This window comes from Mus pahari, chromosome 19 (genome assembly GCF_900095145.1).
Source record: "Mus pahari chromosome 19, PAHARI_EIJ_v1.1, whole genome shotgun sequence".
Lineage (NCBI taxonomy): Eukaryota > Metazoa > Chordata > Mammalia > Rodentia > Muridae > Mus > Mus pahari.
In genome coordinates, this window is record NC_034608.1 from 3595033 (window position 1) to 3601474 (window position 6442).

Here is a 6442-nt window from a genome sequence, read left to right on the forward strand (position 1 = left end):
GGGGTGCAGGGGATGCAGGGGTGGGGAAACATAAGAAGGTGGGGAGTGAGGATAAACAAGCACAGTATATACATGTGAAAAAATTATCAAAGAATAAATAAAATAAACAACAACAATAATAGCAACAACAACAGCAACGATAGAAGTGGCAAACATACCCTCTGCTTTGCTGGGTTGTTTTTTTGGATTTGTTTGTTTGTTTGTTTGTTTGTTTGTTTTTAAAAGACACTGAGACTCAGGGCAGATTCTCACACATACATGCTGATATAGCCTCGAACTTGGGATTTTCCAACCACAATTTAGGGGCTGAGAACACACTTTCAGAGAAAGACGGAGGACACCCTAGCACACAGACGCAAATCTACCTGCACATCTGTATGACAAGGAAACTGAGCAGACTGCCCACTCAGGCTGGCACCTATCTGTAAGTGCCACAGGCCTTACCAAGCGTACGTGGGTGTGGGCAGGTACACGTGGCATCTACAGAAGAACATTTTAGAACACCCCCCCCCGTCACCTCTCTGACAGAAGACCTCTTTCTGCTTGATTCTAAGGCTGACCTCAGGCCTCACTTGGGGTCCAGCAGTACCCACCTCCATGAAAGTGATGCTTCCTGCCCTCACTCACGACTGCGCGCTAATGCATACTTCCTTGCTACAGATGTTCAAAGCCTTTTCGAATCACCCTTCTCATCCAGAAACCTTCATACACGCCCTGTGGGGAGCCCTGGAGACCTTCTGAACTCCCCCATTGTTCCCTACATAGCCTAACCCCCTTGGAGTGTCTCTAAAATCATCCCTGTAAGGTCCATCAAATCAAGTGACTAACTGGTTCCTCTGGCTCCCAACTGAGGTGTCTAAAGTCTGGGAAGACTCCTCTCATTTCTTCCTGCTCCATTAGACTAATACGTCTCCAGGGCTTCTAGATCCTCCTTTGTAATGCCTGGCTCTGTCCTGAAGAGCACACCACAACACCCTCCTCTGAGCCAACTCTAGCTTCTCCCATTTCTGTCTTCTCTCCTCCCTTACTGTTGTCTAAAGACATCCAGAGACTTGGTAGCTCTGTGGCTCACAAACTCAGTTCCCAGTCTAGAGCCCTGCTTCCCCTTCACCAGGCTCTGTGTAGTCTGCCCTGTTCCCCAAGGCCAGCAGGTACATTCTAGAAAAAAAGCAAAGACACCTCTATCTGGTGCCTTCCACAGCCACCCTGAGGTAGCCACCCTGACACCTCAGTCCTAGAACAGGACATCTTGCCTAAATGGGACTGCGGGGCTGTCTTCTGGGCTTGGGTCGAAATTATCCAGGGTTTCATACTGGTCACTGGCCACTAGGTAGGGGAGAAATGACTTGCCTGGCTGCAACCTTGCCTTGGATACCCACAAGGTTAGCTAATACCTATCCAGAGAGCATACCAGTTTGCTAGTGACCAAACTCATTAATCACACAGACTAGATCCTATTTGCACAAACTATCACCCTTACTTACATATAAGCAAACCCATATGGATACTCAAATACACACAAACACACCCAATGAAATAGAATCAATTGCATACAAATCAGTGAGATGCAACTCACGAACTATATACAAACCCAGACCATGTAAATTCACACAGTTGAATTGAGCCCCAACTCCTTCAACCATCCCAACACATTCCCTGCTACACCACAGATACAAATACAACCTAACAATCTTAACAACCACCCTCTGCCATGCATACTATGAACTTACAATCTGGGACCAGCTAGGTGGCTCAGCTGGTAAAGGCGATTGCTGCCAAGCCTTACAACCTGAGTTCCATCGCTGAGACCCACATAGTAGGAGAGAACGGGCTGGTGTGAGTTGTCCGAAGACCTACACACACATACAAACACACAAAATAAATAAATAAATAAAGTAATTAATTAATTAAATTTAAAAATTCACACTCACAGTGTTATTACATAACATCTATATTAGTAGAGATTACAGAAGTCGGGCTCAACTACAGACATATTACCCAATACACAAATACAAGATCATATAATCACACTTGGCCACATCGGCACAGTCGGGCAGTTGGGCAAAACTCACAACTACAGTTCATACGCATACAAAAACAAACAGATACAGTTACAAAGTAGAACACAAGCTCACGAACACCCACACAAGAAGAGAATTTGAGTCTACAGTGTTCAAACAACCCAGCTAGCACCAACTACAACCACACAGGCGAGACAAACTAAGCCACCCATAAACTTAAAGTTGTGGAAGAAAGCTGACACATTGCAGGGACCAAACCCTCCAAATAGGAGTTACACAAATCTCCATAACGTAGCATCTGAGAGCTATGTTATGGAGACCTATGAGAAGTATCTGAGAGCAGTGCCACACTCTTTCCTCACACCCCTTAGCCAGACCACTGTCCTCTACAGAGCTGTGATAAGGTGGGGACCCACCCAGCATGCAGACACCCTGCCCTCTCAGTCCTCTCCCGTGTCCTTGCCTCTCATCCTCGCGCTCGGTTATCCGTCCGCACTCGCCTCCAGGCACCGCAGCCCGCGGTCACCGGGAGTGGAATGCCGCGGGATGACTTTGAAAACCCAAGTCCCCTACTCGCGGGCACCGCCCACAGGACTACATGTCCCAGAAGGTCTCACGCCGTCCAGCCCGAGGCTCCAGTCTATGAAGCGCCCAGCTACCCGCACAGCGCGCTAGGACCTGTGGGAAATGTAGTCCCCAGCAAGATGAGCTCGCTACAGGCGTTCCTCAGACGTTCTGCCCCTCTGTGGCTCCACTTCTAGTGCTATTGAGCTATTGCGTCTCCTGGCGGAAAAATTTCCTTCGGTAGCGAAATTTCTAATTTGACAGAGGACGATGGTAGAAAAGGGAAAGATTTTTAAGACTATGTAAAGACACGCTGGGGTAGAGTGGTTTGGTTTGGGACAGGGTTTCACTCTGTAGACCTCAGCCTCAGAATCCCCTTGCCCTGAGCTGGGATTACTGGATGGAGTCACCAGCCCTCTTCTGTTTTCACTTCTTTGCTTTTGGACCTACTTTACCGTTAAAGTCACGGCATAGATTTGGGGAGTATTTCTCAGCTAGTAGAAAAACTCCTCAGCTTCTACAAGTGGTATCCCCTTCACCGCTGATCTGAGCTAAGCTTCCCCCTGTTGCACAGAGATTATAGGGTGTTGAGGATTTTATAGGTACGTGGGGGGGGGGGGGAAATGTGCCCGCTATCCCTGCAGATCGTCATTAATGCTTCTTTATATTCACACCCTCTGTTGTAGGGTATGCAATTTCTCTCCTGAAGGTGGAATACAAACTTCCTTATCCCAGGAAGTTTGCCTTAGCCAACAGAATGAAGTGAGTAGCACTGGCTCCGAGTGTCAACGGGTCGTTCACTAACTCTCTTGGTGCGGGGGTTTGAATGAAAATGGCCCCCACAGATTCACAGGAAGTGGCACTCTTAGAAGGTGTGGCATCACTGGAGCAGGTGTGACCTTGTTGGAGGAACAGCGTCATTCCAGCCAGGCTTTGATGTTTCAGGCACTCAAGCCAGGACTAGTGGCTGATAGTCTCTTCTTGCCGTCTGCAGATCCAGATGTAGAATTCTCAGCTACCTCTCAGCACCATGCTGCCTTGTGACCCTCCGTAATGACAACAGACTAAACCTCTGAACTGTAAGCCAGCCCCAACTAAATGTTTTCCTTTATAAGAGTTGCAGTGGTCGTGGTGTCTCTTCACAGAAACCCTAAGACAACTAAGTCATCTGAGGACCCCTCAGCTGTGGAAGGAGAGAAAAGAGTTCCACAAATTGTCCTCTGACCGCTACAAGGACACACACACACACACACACACACACACACCAAACAAACAAAGAAAAAGTAATCTCTTACCCTCATTCAGATGGCTAGTGTTGTCTACTTGACAATATCTAGAATCACCTGGAAGATGGGCGGCCTGTCTGGGTGGGGGTGATTATCTTGATTATGTTAGCTGTGGTAAGACCCATCATAACTGTGGGTGGAACCATTCTCAGGTCAGGGTATCCAGGACCGTATAAAAGGGAGAGAGTGAACTGCATGCATTCATCACTCTCTGTATCCCCGTCGTCATGGCAGTGATATGGCCAGCTGCTTCAGGCTCCTGCTGCTTTGGATCCCCACCCCATGCTCCCATGATGCTCCCCTAATACTTGAATTTTGAGATAAAGTAAACTCTCCCTTAAGTTCCTTTAGTTAGAGTAATTTATCACATCAACAGAAAGGGGAACCAAGACTGAAATGCTGTACCTAGGACCTAGGCTAGCTCACAACCAGTTAGCACCAGACATAAGAGCAGGCTCTGTTCACCTGGCTGGCCAAATGGAAGTAGCGTCACCTAGCCAACCTTGAACATATCCCCGCGGTGCGAACAAGAAGCACTTGCGGGCCGTTGAAAAGTTTTGTTGTTTTGAGACAGAGTCTCTCCGTGTAGTCCAGGCTGGCCTCAAATCCAGAGATGCATCTGCCTCTTGAATGCTGAAATGAAAGGTGTATTCTACCATGCCCAGCTCGGTAGATCTATGGCTTAAGGTTCCTTTGGTTTTTTTTTTTTTTTTTTTATGTATATGTGTATGTGTGTCTGAGTATATGTGTATATACCATGTATACAGGAGCCTGTGGAGGCTAGAAGATGGCATTGAATCACCTGAAACTGGAGTTAGGTGGGTGTGAGTCACCCCTTATTATCACAACTGTAGTCAACCACTACATGAAATGCAAAGGTCTACAGTAAGCTCATGATTATTATTATGAGGCTGGCATAGGTTGAGGGGAAGGAAGGATGTTGTAGAAGTCTCTGCTCCATTGAGGATGCAGCATTGCCCTCTCTGTAGTAAAAGTGGCTTTATTGTGACCAACCACTGTGACACCAGGTGTCTGACTGGAGGCAGACAGAGTACCAATCTTGGCTTCTTTCTTGCTTCTCTGGGTTGGAAACTGGTTTGCTTGCTGTTCCTGATAACATATTGTAATTGTTCTCCACTTTACAGCATCCCCACACTTGAATTAGTGTTAGTTTACATTCAACATTCAGTAATTCTTGGAAAGCTTGTTTTTCTTGGCCAACTAGTGTATTATTCATGCACTGTGGTTTGGGATGAGAGTCTCAGGGGCCTGTGTGTTAAAGGTGTGGTCCGCTGCCTGGCTCTATTGATAAGTGACAGAATCTTTAAGAAAGAGGGCATAATTCCTAGTTCTTAAGTCACTACAGTAGGCCCCTGAAGAGAATTGTGGGATTTTAGTTTCTTAGTCACACTTTTGGTTCCTGGTTTGCAAACAGAGTGGTTTACTCGGCAAGCACACTCCCATTCTTGGCCACCCTTGCCAGCATCTTTAAGTGATGGAAGCACTTGATCTTTGGCAGCAATCTTGTTTGTTCATACGTTAATTGCCTCTGGCATTTCTTTATGGCAATGGAAGGGCAGGGCAGGTCCTTCAGCCAGACTTTAATGAAAATTGAGGCACTAGGAAGCAAGCTTCCTCAGGCCCTGTGGCCTTATCCCTTTAATATCTCCAGCCCTTATCTATATGATCACTTACGGTGGTGGTTTGAATATGCTTAACTCATAGGAAGCGGCACTGCTAGGAGGTGTGGCCTTTTTGGAATGGGTGTGGCCTTTTGGAGGAATTGGTTCACTGTGTAAGTGGGCTTTGAAGACTCCTATGCTCAAACTCTGCCCAAGGTGGAATGAGACCCTCCTCCTGGCGGCCTTTGGATCAAGACGTAGAACTCTCAGCTCCTTCTCCAGTACCATGTCTGCCTGCATGCTGCTATGCTTCCCACCTTGATGATAATGGACTGCACCTATAAGCCAGCCCCAATTAAAATTTCTCCTTTATAAGAGTTGCTTTGGTCGAAATGGGGGGGGGAGGGGGCAGTATCAGGTACTGGAGGAGACAGGAAAGAGGTACAGAGGGTCAGAAAATTGAATAAAAATATGTAGCAGTGGGGGAGGGGTGAGGAAATGGGGAGGGTTCCAGACACCAGGGAAATGAGAGACTCCCCGGACCCAACAGGGATGACTTTAGCAGAAATTAGCATTGAGGGGGAGATAGAACCTGTAGAGACCACCTCAAGTAGATAGGCATAGACCCCAGTTGAGGGATGGGACTACTCACCCATCTCAAAGTTTTTAATCCAAAAATGTTCCTGTCCAAAGGGACAAAAAAAAAAATGGAGTAGAGACTGAAGGAAGGGCCATCCAGGGACTACCCCACTTGGGGACTCATTCTGTCTACAGACACCAAACCCAGACTTTGTTGCTGTTACCAAGAGACACTTGCTGGCCGGGCGTGGTGGCGCATGCCTTTCATCCCAGCCCTCGGGAGGCAGAGGCAGGCGGATTTCTGAGTTCAAGGCCAGCCTGGTCTCCAAAGTGAGTTCCAGAACAGCCAGGGCTATATAGAGAAACCCTG

At 47.4% G+C, this 6442-nt stretch overlaps 1 protein-coding gene across 1 annotated transcript in view; it reads right to left on the reverse strand.

Moving 5' to 3' along the window:
* Positions 1 to 2541, reverse strand: part of LOC110336662 (zinc finger protein 383-like) — a 21310-nt gene extending 18769 nt beyond the window's left edge. Inside the window, exons 1-2 of the mRNA XM_021219365.1 lie at positions 2485 to 2541; positions 1731 to 1853 (exon numbers count right to left, since the gene is read on the reverse strand). The gene's annotated coding sequence lies outside the window, so the exon portion shown is untranslated. The remainder of the gene's footprint in view (positions 1 to 1730; positions 1854 to 2484) is intronic.
* Positions 2542 to 6442: the final 3901 nt, after the last annotated feature.